Source organism: Halichoerus grypus, chromosome X (assembly GCF_964656455.1).
Source record: "Halichoerus grypus chromosome X, mHalGry1.hap1.1, whole genome shotgun sequence".
NCBI classification, from domain to species: domain Eukaryota; kingdom Metazoa; phylum Chordata; class Mammalia; order Carnivora; family Phocidae; genus Halichoerus; species Halichoerus grypus.
The window spans coordinates 118,178,684-118,193,866 of record NC_135727.1 but is presented as its reverse complement, the minus strand read 5'-3'; the positions used below and the strand labels follow the sequence as shown (position 1 = coordinate 118,193,866).

At 48.3% G+C, this 15,183-nt stretch overlaps 1 protein-coding gene across 3 annotated transcripts in view; it reads right to left on the bottom strand.

Moving 5' to 3' along the window:
- Positions 1-12,766, bottom strand: part of RAI2 (retinoic acid induced 2) — a 60,776-nt gene extending 48,010 nt beyond the window's left edge. The window contains exon 1 of one of the 3 annotated variants that reach the window (XM_078064711.1): positions 12,549-12,766. The gene's annotated coding sequence lies outside the window, so the exon portion shown is untranslated. Of the gene's footprint in view, positions 1-11,966; positions 12,482-12,548 lie in introns of those variants that run through there. The other 2 variants (XM_078064710.1, XM_078064709.1) reach the window with 2 other exon arrangements.
- Positions 12,767-15,183: the final 2,417 nt, after the last annotated feature.

Below are 15,183 nucleotides of genomic sequence, written 5' to 3'. Positions count from 1 at the left end.
CAAGTAGAAAGCTTCTCCCAGCGGACCTGAGCCAGTGACCACTGCTGCTCTCTGCGAACCAGAAGCTAACAGCTGAACCCCAGGCCACATCACTTTAAGATGCCGGAATTAGTCTTTAAGCCCAGGTAGAAATTGTTAGAAATGCACATTCTTGGGCCCCACTCCCCACCTGCTCCAGAGGTTGGTCCCAGGAATCTGTATTTTAACAAGCTCTCCAGCTGATCTGAATGCACACTAAAGGTTGAGAACCACCGGTCCCTATGTTCGACTGGGAAGACATTATGGGAAAGCCGGGAGCAGAAGGGCAGAAGGGCACAGCGAAATGAGCACTATTCTAGAGCTGCGCTGTCCAATACAGTACCTACTAGCCCCATGTGGCAATTTACATTTATTTATTTTTATTTTATTCTATTTTATTATGTTATGTTAGTCACCATCCAATTTACATTTAGAATTTTATTTTATTTTATTTTTTAAAGATTTTATTTATTTATTTGACAGAGAGAGACACAGCGAGAGAGGGAACACAAGCAGGGGGAGTGGGAGAGGGAGAAGCAGGCTCCCCGCTGAGCAGGGAGCCTGATGCGGGGCTCGATCCCAGGACCCCGGGACCATGACCTGAGCCGGAGGCAGACGCTTAACGACTGAGCCACCCAGGCGCCCTACATTTAGAATTTTAAAAAGAAAGATAAATATTCATAATCTCACTTAAATGTGGAATTAAAAAAAAAAAAATCCAAACTCATAGTAACAGAGTAGAATGGTGGTTACCAGAGGCTCAGATGTCAGGGAAAAGGGGATATTTTTTTAAAAAGAAAGAAAAAAGAATGTAGACGGGGTTGCCAGGGACTGGGGGGAGGGGTCCTGGGGAGTTAGTGTTTAATGGGTACAGAGAGTCCATTTGCAAGATGAAAAGAGTTCTGGTGATAGATGGTGGTGACAGTTGCGCAACAATATGAATGTACTTTAATACCATTGAACTATACACCTGAAATGCTTAGGAAAAAAATTAAAAACAAAATTAATTAAACATAAAATTTTAAAGTCAGGTCTCAGCCACACTAGTCACATTTCTAGTGCTCAATAGCAACTTCTAGCTAGTGGCTACCATATATAGTCCAGCCTATAGCAGAAGCTTGATAAATGATAGGTAATATTGTTGCCATTACGATTTTATGAGCAAACATTGGAGATACTTGCTAATGGAATGGACAGTCTGCATTGGCTAGGATAGACTCTTTCCGCTATGTTCCAAATGCAAGTTTCAGAGCCTGTGGAAGGGGCTCTATTTTCAGGAGTACAAGTCAGCAGTACCATCCTGAAGCAATACCCATTTGTCGGCAGGCTAGAAAGGTGGCCTCCCCATCCAGAAGCAGTATGTAAGAGACTTGTAGCAAGGCTCCAATTCTTGAAGCCAGAGAGCCTCATTTTGTGTGGGGCTTTCTTTCTTTCTTTTTTTTCTAAACATGAATGTCATAATCCTTGGGATGGTCCATTACATTAGACTCAGGGCTTCAGTGTTCATTTAGAAAGATGCCCAAGAGATCTCGTAACCTTCTTGCAAATCTCCCCCCATATAAGAAAACAAACAAAACCCCAGATAACGGTACAACTCAGAGGCATTTTCCCTACTGAAGGCCAGTCACGAGGGGGAGAATGGACTCGGAAAATGGGAAGACGGCTTCATATGTGGAGTTTTATTTTAACTAATTAGGAAATAGGGAGTCACTGAATGTTCTTGAGCTGGGGTGACAAGGCTAGACAGATGCTTTATTGAGAGGAACAGCAGCTGCGGGAGCAAGGACAGGAGTAGAGCAGACCGGTAAGGAGACCAGGGCCACAGCTGGGTGAGCCCTGCTGAGGCCTGCTGGCTCATGCAGCGGTGGGCAGGGCTGAGGAGAGGAGGAAGCTGGGTGGAACCTGTGTGAGCTGGCAACAGAGTTGAAAACAGAATCAGGGATAAAAGGTCCAGGCTCCCAGAGTTCAGGCTGCGTGCTCAGACGGTATGTCCAAGAAGCCAATTTTCCCTTTCAAACTCCTCTGGAGACGCCACTCCACGCTTCCCATGGGCTCCGGACAAGGCCAGTTCCCTGTGGCTGATGGGTCAGAAGAGTCGAGTAAGGGAACTCAGAGCAGGACTCTTGCTCAGGTTGGTTTTTCTGGCTTAGGAATAATAACAAAGGCTCCCCTTCATAATCCAGTTAGCCTCCAGGGTGAATCCCAGACGTTCTAATGTTCTGAATGAGTAATGTTTGAAAAAATGGAGGATCCAACATGAGTTGGACAACTTCTGACTTTGTCAAAAAAGATATTAAACTGCAAATGCCAGGTACGATCTAGATCATTCATAAAAGAGCTGTTAACACCAAGACAAGCAGGAAAGGCCATTTTAGAATAAAGGGCAGTTCTGTGAAACGGAAAAGGTTTAGCTTTAAAAAAGAAACTCACTCCATTTTCCCTTTTCTTTCATTTCACTGTGAATGGGCAGAAATTTTGTCCTATGCCTGGTCTGCGGGACCAATGGTTTATGTGACATTCCAAAATGGCTCCCTGTGTGGTTTGGGCTGTAAGAATCAGCCTTGATGACCCCAACCCCAAATTCAGCTGTCCAGCTCCTAAGAGCAAAAACAAAGCTTGAGGTTTCTTGGTGTGGGTGTGTCCAGCATGGCAAGGCAGGGCAGAATCAGCCTTTTCTTGCCTTCTTAAAATGCAAGTGATAAGCCACAAAGGATCCTAGAACAAATGGTCTCAGATTGATATTTTCGCATTCAATAATTTCATATTTAGTCTAGTGGGTTAGTGATTTTTTTTTCCTAAAAGGAAATTGCAGCCAGAGCTAATTGCTCAATCTGAAATATATCTGGACATTGTTTAGATGTTGGAAAGGAAACAGGGATGTTGGAGAGCTTTAGCAAAAAGAAGGGCATTAATTTAGAAAAAAAAAACAAAAACAAATGTAAATTAATAGAAAACGTAGCCCCGGCTGGTTTCCGAAGCTCTGATACATACAGCCGAACAATGAGCACCCCTATTTTGAGCTTTCCTTGATATTTTTCTTATTTCTACAATGCAAAAGGAAATTCATCAGCACAGGCTCAATCCATTCCCATCCATTGATTTGTTGGCCAATCAATGGTCATTGTAATCTGAAAAAAATAACACCAGTTTCTATGAACCTTTCCAAGCGAGGCCGTGTTCAGCTAAGCTTAATAAAGAGAAAAACAGCAAGGACCATCTGGAAAACACTCTTCCGGAGTCGCAGAAGACAGTGGCAGCCTTTGCCCAACCTGCTATAAATAAGTGTCTCAGGAAAAAAAACACCCGATTTTCAAATCTGTTTCTACTTAATACAGCTGCAACGGAGTTTATTTAGCTTTTCCCTATAGCAGGAGGACTGTTTGCATTTTTATGACAAGGGTCTAAATGTGTTTCACAGCCACTGCCACTGCCATTATTTTGAGGAACAACATACCACTTGGACCTGTCTGTTCGCTTCTGCGGCACACAGCGGTGGCCCCGGTGGCCCCAGTGGCCTCTGCGCCACGAAACTGGCCTCCGAAGCCCAGATTTATGATCCTGTTTCCTCTCCCAGTGTTGCAACCATCACCCAAATCCTGGCTGGCTACTTAGAGTGACCAAGTGTCACGTGCTGCAAGTCAATTATTTATCTGCCTGGACCTGGCACGCTGTGGACGTCTGCCAAGCTCACTGCCTCTTCCTTCATGACGACAAGGAAGAAGCAAACTGCTCTTCTGGGGAGGCTAGAACTCGCCAATGAAGGTATACTGGTGGCTTGGCCCACCCCTACGTGCTCAGCTTTGCCATCTTTCCTCACTGGCTAAGCCTGACACGCGGAACTCCTTCAGACGCTCTTTGGGAAAGGTCAGCCTACCTTGATGGCCGCAAAATGAAGCAGCCCCCACTGAGGTCTGCAGGGAGCACCGCCAAACACCTGTCCCACTCCAAAGACTGGCAGGGCACGGTGACCTCAGGACATTTGCCTGTGTAATGCGTGACCCGCCTCTCTGTTCTCCCTCTGTCCCCCCAGCGCTCGCCCCATTTCCGGGTTTTAGCCCCATGACACCTTCCCTGAGAATGCATAACCCTTCTTTCTAGCCTTTCAAGGGACCCTCAGAAAGAGGACGGCTAAGGGCTTGTCCCGGCCTGCCGACTGCAGGCATTACGAGGTTCAAGCTGCCTGAAGGAGCCCTGCTGACCTCCTCTTTCCCAAGTGGAACTGCTGCGAGGAAAAAAATGTGTGTGAGAGGGAGAGAGCTGGGAGGGATGGGGAGGACCCCACCGAAATCTGAATGCCCTGTCATTTGGAAAAATGCCCCACCTGCCCACCAGTGACATTCTCTCTCAACAGTCCCGGAAAACACAGACACTAGTGGTGGGTAAAGGGCTGTCACAATCCGAAATGAGTCTATTACGGTGTTACGCACAGAGCTCTCCCAAGTACACTAAAGGGCTAAGTTAATTGGCTCAGGCTTAAGATGCTACAGGAGAAATGACAGTGGAGAGGGGGCGGGGTAGACGAAGATGCCTGGTGGCTTTGAAGGCATGCCTGGAATCAGGTGCACATGAAAAAGAAATTAGGGAGGAATAAATCTGCTCTCGTTATGAAAAACCAGAAAAGCCCTTAGTTATTACAGTGTGCCCCCCAAGTACATATGCCTCATTCAGTCGCCTGCCTTAAAAAAAATCTCTGTGCTTATACCATCTTATAGACTCATCCACCAACCTTAGAATGAAATCAGGCACATGACCCATTTCCAACTGTTAATTAATCGCCCCCATGAACAGCATATATAAAAGTCAGGGGAATAAATTGTGTCTTTTACTATTTCAAAATGAATTTGCCAAAACCCCCAAATGCCTTATTAAACCTTGCTCTAGACCAGTGTTTCTCAACCAGGGGCGATTTTGTCCCAGAGAGGACATCGGATGAGGTCTGGAGACATTTCTGGTTGTCACAACTGCGGTGGCAGGGGGCAGTGCCACTGGCCTCTAGTGGGTAGAGGCCAGCGAGGCTGCTAACATCCTACAGTGCACGGGCCCCCTGATGCCGACAAAGAAAAATCTGGCCTAAAATGTCAACAGGCCAAGGTGGAGAAACTGCGCTCTAGATAAAGCCAAACATGCTCAGCCTTTAATACTCATATCTTTGGCAGTCATCAAAGGGAGAAGACATCGTTTTCTTTGAAATCTAGGGTTGCTTTACATATATATTAGCTAAGGACATGTTATTCTTTCCAATTAAATGCCATAGGTTCTCAGTCTGAACCTAGGAACGTTAAAGAAATACTGTGACAGGGGCGCCTGGGTGGCTCAGTCAGTTAAGCGTCTGACTCAGTTTTTTTAAATATTTATTTTTTTGAGAGAGAAAGAGAGTGGGGGAGGGGCAGAGGCAGAGAATCTTCAAGCAGACTCTGCCCCCCGCCACGTTGAGCATGGAGTCTGACGCAGGACTCGAGCCCACAACCCATGGGATCATGACCTGAGCCTAAATCAAGAGTCAGACGCTCAACCGACTGAGCTACCCAGGCGCCCCTATGCACCCGACCCTTGATTTTGGTTCAGGTCATGATCTCAGGGTTGTGAGATGGAGCCCCATGTAGGGCTCTGTGCTGGGCGTGCAGCCTGCTTAAGAGTCTCTCTGTCTCCCTTGCCCTCTGCCCCTCCACGCCCCCAGCTCATGTGCTCGCTCGCGTTTTCTTCCCACCCCCCAAAGAAATGAAATACCGCAATGATGGCCGGGGTAGATAGGTTGCATTTTAAATGCATATTTCATCAGTCTAAATGGATGGAAATTAATATCCCATAAAATAAAAATGATTATCTAGTTATGTTCCATACAAAACCAAAATCAATACATCGTATATTACTTGACCTGCAATTAGAGTTTTTTAAAAAACGAAAACAAGGAAATGCCATTCTTTTCCATTTCTTGCTAACTGGGTACACATTTCTGAACATGAGGCCTAAAAAACAAACAAGCAGACAAAAACCTTTTTTTAAAGCAGATTTTTCCAGAGCATAAAAAGCTTCCTGAATCATTCCATTTTATTTACTGTAGATCCAATCATTCTTAGTGAGCAAAACATGCAGCCCATTCTTTTGGTTATGCCTGCCTGGCTTTCCAAATGCGCTCAAAACTGGGATGATGAATCATAGACTTTGGCCCCACCGTGTCAATTAATAGTAAGCAAAGGATCCCACACAGCGAAGACAGGACTCTCTGCCTGATGTTAGTATGTATGTGGGGGGGGGGGGGTTGGGGGTGGGAGTCCTACAGCCGATTGTTTCCAGAGGGTCGTAAGAGCAGGTGTTGAGATTCTTTAAAATTCCTTCAGTTCTAGAATATTCTGTGTGGCTCTACAGTGCCCCTAGCATGGGGGTGGGCTTTGGTCAGGGGAAATGCAGGTTCCTAGTGTCGGCCTAGAGCTTCCAGGCCTAAACTAGGAAGGAAATAATGCCTGACAGCTATACCATTACGACCCTTCCAGGCCACCATTCCTTTCTTGGAATTATAAGGCAAAAGTGGCCATACGCACAAAAGCAAAAATAACAACAACGACAAAAACGCCTGAACACACCCAGTGTTGGCTGCCAGTGAGGCCCGAATCTGCTGCTGAACAAGAACAGTTGCTATAGTGCAGCTGGGGGAGCTTTTCCAGGGAACTGGTAATACCCTGGCTGTTAATGAATTATTTTTCGCCAGAATGTCGGATTCTTCCTGTGCTCCAGTAAACAGTCTGCTTCTGCCATGGGAAACAAAACCAGCTCCTTCCGAGGAGCTCAAGGAGGTCAGCCAAGGGTCCCCTGTAGGGGCAGCCCCCTCAGGGGCCAGAGCCACGGGGCCTGACCTATAAATCACTGCAGCCCCAAGTTCATTATTCCAGCCCTTTCCATCTACTTAGGCCATGGCCAGCTCCCAGGGAAGGGCCCAGGAAGACCACAGTGCCAGCTGTGAGCCTTCCCCCACCCCCAGGAACTGTCCCTTCGTCAGGTTTCCTCTTCTGCAGCACCACTGTGTGTGAAGTTGGGCTTCTCTGCATTTATGCTGTCTCTTCCACAGAAACCGTATGTACCTCCTTGCTCTTGTTTTCATCAAGCTGTCAGGAAATAACTATGTGCATCCTCTTTTCCCCTTTCCTTTCTATAAGATTGGCTCCAGCCCCAAATAACCCACTCTCACCATTAGGGTGTCTACTTGGGACAGAATTCTCCAAGCACAAATCCCCAGGAAGGATATTCTTAGACAAGGTGTCAAGGAAATCAGTTGCTCAGGCAAGAGACAGCTCTCCACTAGACAAGGACACCAGCCTGGGGTGGGGTGAGATGGAGGAGAGGAAGGAAAGGGGTTGTTTTGTTCAAGCCAGTCCTGCCCGTTCCCAGCCCTGCCTTGCTCTCTCATCTCCATGAAGTTTCAGGAGCCCACATTCCTCAGGGGAACTTGACTGGGCAAACATGCTCATGGATAGGCTTGATTAGGCACCCCCCGCCAAATGACATCTTAGCTACTGAAAATCAAAGTTGCCTGAGGCCAGGTTGTCAGCCCATGCCTCTCATCTGCCATGAAGACAGAAGGTGTTTATGCCCCCTAAAATATCTGGAAGTACAACCTGTGCTGAAGGCACACGTTGGTGGTTAGTTTGTTCTAGAGAAGCACTGCCTAATAGAAATATCTGTGTCACTTAAAAGTTTCTGGTAGACACATGAAAAAGATTAAAAGAAACAGGTGACACTCACTTTAATACTGTAGCTTATTTGACCAGTATATTCAAAACATCATTGCACCGTGTAATTGATATAAAAATTATTGATGAGCTATTTTGTATTCTTTTCTTTTTGTACTAAGTCTTAGAAATTATGTGCATATGTTATCCTTACAGCACATCCTACTCTGGACTAGCCACCTTCCGACTACTAATAGCCACATGTGACTTGTGGCTACTGTATGAGATGGTGCAGATAATGGAACATTTCCATCATCATAAAAGGTTCTATTAGTGCAGCAGAAGACCAAAAAGCTGTGGGAAGAAAGACTGACAGGTGAGAGCAGGGTAAGCCATCAAGTTATTGGAGCTAAGAATTAAAGCAGAAATGGGAATCGCAAGGATTGGGATATTCTAGAAGCCCAGCCCTACTCCTAAGGGGAGAATAAAATGGGCTTTTATGAGAGGCCCAGGGCCCATGCCTACATTGTGGGGGGGGGGCCGCCCCACAGCAGTGGGAAAGCCAGCAAGCATAATCATTACTCAAGGCATCTCCTGGTTGAGCCACCTCCATCTTAGCTCTTCTGATCTGTTTAAGGCAGAGGCTAGGACAGAAGATCCCCAAAGTCACGTACGTTCTTTCAATAACAATTCTGGGTTTGCAATCTAGTTTGGTGAAGCAGATAAAGAAACATGATCAAATTACGTGTGCCTGAATGTGTGTTTGTGTGTGTGTTCTTGGCTGGAGAGGGAAGAAGGGTCATGTGCAAAATCCAGAAGTACAAATGCGACCATCAGAATCACCTCCTCACCAGTTGCCGTCAAAACACAGGAGAGCGGTAGACTCAAGAGGCTCATGAAAAAATTTGGAGTCACAAAGGAGATGCCTTGAATCTAGAAAGAATGAGATGATGGGCATCTGGGCAGATGAACAGGTGGGAGGAAGTAGTGGTAATCAGAGGCATTCTCCAAAGACAAGAACTGCCGACTCTATAGCAAGGATGGCACCCTGATCCCCAAATCAAGCTTAATTCAGAATCCCACACAGGCTTTTGTACAGGGGAGAGTACAATTAGCCATCTTCCCCCCTCCTTGAGAGCCTCATTCTCTGAGGTCCCCCTCATATTCTGATCAGGGAAGCAGCAGAATTATATATGGGTTCAAATCCTGGTTCTCCCACTGGCTCCAGAGTTTCTAGCGGGATAAAGGCTACCATCTGGTTGGAAAGGGGCTAAGGGACTTGCTTACATGATGCATTCGTGTAGTAAGACCTCATCTCATTTTTATTGAGAATTTATTTATTCGAGACAGTTAAGAGTCAGAAATACTTTACTCATCCTTTGATCCTACCACGGACCTCGGGCTAATTATTTAACCTGCTCAATTTTGTCATCTATAAAAATGGGAATGCTCTTGTCCATATCACATGAACTTGTCGACTTGGACCTACCCCAGGCTAGATATGGAGCATGACACCAGGAACTCCAAATCCCCAAACAAACATAAAAATCTCTAGATTTAAAAAAAACAAAAAAACAAAACTCTGGATTTCTCCCTGAGTCTCCCTTGACTATGATTTACAGCTGCCTCCCTACCACCATTCACTCCATCAGCTCCATCACTTAGTCACTCAACTCTTACTTATTAAGCAACAGTTGGGTGTTGGAAATTCCAAGATGACAAGGCACAGTCTTTCCATCTGAAATAGTCTGGGACTATCTGGGGTCTATCCACTTGGCACATCAGCACGTACCCTGGCTGACCGGGCTGCCCCACTGGTAGGCTCCCCGCCCCCAAGTTAGGTACCATAGTTTGTGAACATGTAGGGGCTGAGGACTCTGGCTTTTGGGAGAAATAAATCAGAGACTTGGAAGAGGGGTTAGAGGGACATGTTGCCCCTTTAATTCATAACCACCGAAATCTGGATTCAGACACACGACTGGAAATTTCTCTGAGCCTCAGATTCCTTATCTGTAAAATAATGCCTCCATCACATCATGGTTTCCCACATGTGAAGTGTTTGGCAGACAGAGGGCAATGACAAATGTTAATTCCTTTCCTAATTTATTTCCCTCCACTACCCTCCTCTCCCCAGATCTAAGGTTAGGGAAGGAGCCAGAGAACAGACACTTGCTATTTTCTTATTGTACATTCCAAGCGCGCTGTGTGTGGAGATTGCCCCATACAGAATACCTCCACTGAGGATCCGATGGAGGTGGGGAGGCCAGGCCCATCTAGCTTTCGGGCGGCTGGAGCTAGAGCTGTATCTTGTTCTCCTCGTGCTCCAGCACTCCCACCAACACCTCATCACACACCTCTCGCATTTTCTTTTTCTTTCTTGCTTTCCAGAGGCCCTGTCTCAGAGGCTGTTTTCTGGCTACAAGACTTTTTATTTATGTTATAGTTCTTAGCCAACTGCCCACGGACCAAGTTCTTACACTGGCAACTGGCATCACCTGGAAAGCTGTTTTCTCATTTTTTTCCTGAGATGGGCAGGTTTTCCCCAGTCAGACCTCAACAGCTGGAAGTCTGGTGTTTCTCTGCATGATAAAGGACCATGGGCTGGTGCCAAAGCGGCCAGTACCCCAGGTCCCAGTCTGACTTGGCTCACCGTGCCTGGGCTGCCTCGGAATGTCTCTAGTGGGCATCAGTCAGCATGAGACACAAGTGGCTGTTCGTAGGATATTTACTGGGGGGGGTGGATTCGGGGGTGGGTAGGTGGCCTCGCAGGGCTTCTAAGGGGCAGAGAAATTGGGATGCCACCCGGTTTATGATTCTGCGTGTTCCAGCCCCCCCCCCCGACTTCTGAAAGTGGCACAGCTCCCCATGCTCCTCTTTGAGAAGAAAATGCAAACGACAAAACAGTGGGTGGGGGCATAATGCTGCCCTGGTGAGTGGCTCCCACCCACTGGCCTCCTCATTAGCCTCCTCCCACACTGCCCACCCCTCCACTGTAACAAAAGCACATCACAACACATTTGCAAAGTTATCCTAAGTCTCTTGGTCAATCAACAAACGATTCTGAAGACTCAAAAGGAGGAAGAGGGACATCTAGACAACGCTGGGAAAGATTCCCTGGGAAAAGCACAGAAAACCTTGCATGATGCATGCAAGGCTAAGAATTGTTTTCTCCCTGCTGGCTGCTTTTCTCTCTGTTCTAAAGAGAAGCTTCCAAAATCAGCTAAATAAAGGGATCACACCAGAGGATGAGAGATAATGCTAAACCAACAAAAACAAAGACCCAAATGAAACAGAGCGAGCCATGAGAATCCGCGGTTATCAAAACTTTGTTTGGCCGTATCTATTTATCATCGCTGCACACCCGGGCTCTGCGGAATATCATTCTGTTGATGTCACTTATCCTCAGCAAAATATTTACACATCCTTAAAAATGCCAGATGAGGGGGGCTGGCCGCAAGGCGCCCCTCCAGCCCCACAGCCAAGGTCTGGGCAGACCGTGAGATGGGGGCACGACCGGGGGGGGGGGTGGCTCCAGCGGGCACAGGTAAGAGCTACGGACAGTTCCGGGAACTTGGCCACCCAGGAGCTGCGCTCTGCCCTGCCCACCTCTCCCCTACCTGACTCTGCAAGAAGCAGCCACATCCCCCGATATGGTGTCAGCGCGTCCTCCCCTTCCCCCTCCCCCCGCCTTTCTCATTGATTAAGTTCTCAAACCATTGTTAAAGCCGGGTTGCTTTTCCCTGGAAAACTGGGCTGAATTCATTAAGCTTTCCCCTGCCACAAAAGGAATATTCATAAAAGTTTGGCAGGCAGAAAGGCAGGCTGACTGCATGCCACGGGGTGGGTGACAATTCGCTCCTCCAAAGCCACCTTCTTCTTCCGTGCCCCATCCCTCTCTCCATCCATCCGTCGTGCCCCAAACCTACTCCAGAGACTTCTGATAGGGAAACACAAAGCAGCAGCTGTTTGGCAACCTTTCTACCCCTCGCCGGCAACTGTGGTGGGATGCCATTTCCCCACCCAGGCGGAGCTTATCCTGAACAATAGTCGGGCTTTAAACGGCAAACAAGCAAACACACAGAGCACAACCCCAACCCCGAAAATGCCAACGCCGAGAGAAGCGGTAACTCCCTCCGCAGCAAAAGGCACCCCTGAAACGCACGCAAAAATGCTGGGAGGACGCTGCTCGGTGCCTAACATGGCAGAAAGCCCGAGCTGGTGCGGCCACCCCGGGTCTGGGCATTGGGGGGCACGAAGGCTCCCAGGACGCCGACGCACACTCACCCGGCTTCGGGGGGATGCGGGGCTGGCCGAGCGTCACAAAGACAAGCCCAGCGCGATCTGGCAAAACCCAACTTTCCACCCGGCTTGCCAGGGCCGCCAGATACGTCAACAGAATCCATCTTTCGAAGGGCCTGGAAGGCGCTGGGTTTTCCGGGCCGGGGCAGAGCGGCAAAGCCGGAGGCGGCCCGGTGCGGTGCCCAGGCGCGGAGTCCGCCGCGCGCCGCCCTCTGTGCCGGGTGCCAGCGCTGGTGGCGGCCCGAAACCCACTTCGGGGCCCCCGCCCCGCCGGCCGGCGCCGCCTCTCCGGCCCCGCCAGCCAGTGCGCGGCGCCGGGAGCAGGAGCGGGGCCCGGGGACGCCGCACGGGTGGCGGCCTCGGCCCGCGTCCCCGCCCCCGCCCGGCCCTCCCAGCTGGCCCCGGCCTCCGGGCGCCGTCCTGCCCACGGAAGCAGGCCCCTCCCCGGGCGCCGGGCCCCGCCAGGCGCGCCCAGCCCGGCGCGCCCCCTCCGTCCCGGTGGCAGGTCCGCACGGGGAGGGCGGGGGAGAGGGACCCCGGCCCGCACTGGGGCACCGCGGTGGCTACCTCGCAATCGCGGCCGCCGCCTCCAGGAAGCCACGGGGTGGTCGCGGGTGCGGGAACTCTCCGGTCTGGTGTCGCCGCCCGCCGCCTGAAGGGGGTGCGCAGCGGTGGGAGCCGCCGTCGCCGCTGTCACCGAGCCGCTGTCGCCGCCGCCGCTGCTGCCGGTTGTGCGTGAGTGTGTGTGCGCCTGTGTCCGGGCGAGTGTGTGTCTGCGTGCGGCGCCCGGCCTTTACTATATACACCAAGGGGTGGGAGGAGGCGGGGAAGGGGAGGGCTTGGGGGAGGTGGCGGAGGAGGGGGAGCAGGAGGGGGGCGAGAGGGTACCCGTGGAGGCGGCGGCGGAGGAGGGACAGGTGATCTCGCCCACGGGGAGGGCGTGGCTGTGGGCGGCGCAGGGTGGCAGGAGGAAGGGGCGCCCGAGGCGCGGGCCAGAGGAAGGGGAGATGGACATCGGGGAGGGCCGGCGGAGCGGGGATCCTGCTGCCAACTGGCGGGCTGGGGACCATTCCAGACCCCAGGATGAAGAAGAGCGAGAACAGAGCTCAGGAGAGAGGAAGTGGCTGGCTGATGGAGGCGGGAGAGGTGGGAAGCGACCAGTGATCACCTCCTAAAATGCCAGTGTGATACCGGTAGAAGATCCTTCTCATAAGGTGTGAGATTATTAAAGACAAAAATGAGCCCACAGACATAATCTAATTTCCACAAACTTGCCTGAGAGGTGATTTGTTTATTTATCTAACATATTTCTTAAGCACTTGGTGTTTGCCAGACACTGGGGCTAAGACCTGGAGTTGCAGAGGTGATTGAATATATGGTTGCTAACCAGTAAATAAGTAACAGGTATTAGTAGTACTCTTGATCATTTAAAAATAAAATAAAAAACCTAAATCCTATAAATGTTTTAAGAGAGCAAAGGAAGCAACTGCACTGGTTTAATTAATCCCTACAGATGTAAAGATATTTTTTCTGGAAATCAAAACAGGACGAAGACATTTGAGAGAGAATGGCAGAGCTGATGTTACTTTAATCAGAGCAGAGAGCAGTCTGGATCTAGCTATCTTTTGCATGTTCAATCAGTGCTCCATCTCAACATGGTGACTAGTAACCATGACTTCCCTCTTGTAGAATTTGGGGTGGCCACACAGTGTGAAAGACATAGAGAGCAGCCTGGCAAGTTTACAATTAGTATGGGAACCTGAACTTGTGTTTGAGAGGTTCTATTCTAACCTTGTTGTGTTGCAAGCATAATGTGGTAGAAATCAGGGCCACATTATGACTTTTGTGGACACTTTTGCCTTTGTGAATTCCCCCCTCCATTAAAAAAATACCTAAAAGTGGTATTTTACAACTGCATTGGTGTAAAGACAAATGTATTAATATTATATGTTAATACATTTTCTTCAAGCTAGAAGATCAATTTTTCTTTTGATTTTAAATGAAATGAAAACATTTCGGTGGGCTCCCAAAAGTACTGTGGGCTCCAGGCACTTTGCCTATTGCTCCTAAGAAAGAAGTAAGCCCTGGTGGTACCATTCCTTGATACTGAATTTCCTCTTTTGGAAAAAAAACAAACAGTTAAATTAAGAAGTACTCAGTTGACATAGAGGCAGAAAGACACACAATGTAAGTTTAAGAATTGATAATAATGAATATCAACAGAAAGTACCAGTTCCTACTTGCTTTGGTCAGGTTCTTGGGGTCTTAAATCAGCTTCGAGTCATTAATGATACCTGTGGAAATATTTGTCTGTGAATGTGTCTTCAACCATTTCAGTAGCCAAAGACTTCCTCTAGAGATCTCTAAATGTTCTGAATCCTTGGATCAGGTATGTGAGGTCTCTGTTGCCAGGACCTAGCCTGAATACAACTAAAGACACAGCTGGGCAATTATAATTGGGCAAGTTCATGGATGAAAGATCCATAAAGGTTTTGTGTGTGCTGAGGGGGTATGTGTGTATAAGGTAGGGATTGATATCCTGGAAGGCAATTACCAGCCTATTTCTTTTGTTGGCCTCATCACAACCCTGGGTTAATGTTTGATCCTTGCTGGCAGTTGTGATTCATATTTGCTGCCCTTTGAGGTGCTTATGTTTTCAGGAAAGACTATATTGATTCAGATTAATGCATAATAAACAGGCATTACGGTCCCACAAAAGTGTATAGTGGCACCCTTCTGTATTTTCACTGTGACTGCCCTTGCAGAGAGAAGGAAAAAAGAGAAGTCCATAATTATAGAGCAGGTCTGGATAGGGGAGGAGATGTCTGGGGACAGAAATAAGACATTAATATGGAAGAATTGTATTCATACAGTTAAAGGGATGCCCAAGAAAATGGAGGGAAGAAAGGATATGCCCAAATAGCAGGAAAGAACCCCAAAAATCTTCCAGGGCTGCTCAGGGTGATTTTCGAGATCTCTGATTTTAATATTTGGTCATTTTAAGTAAGGACTCAAGAAACTTCCCATCTCAGATCTGATTCTTTGATCTATACCTTGCTTTTCTAATATAGCATCTCCTCATAATCTAGTTTTCACGTACTTGCCAGATGGATGATTCCTTTATTTATCCAATAAACATCTATTAAGCACCTGCTGTATGCCAGTCACTGAGCTAAGGACTATAGTTAGAGAGATGGTTAAC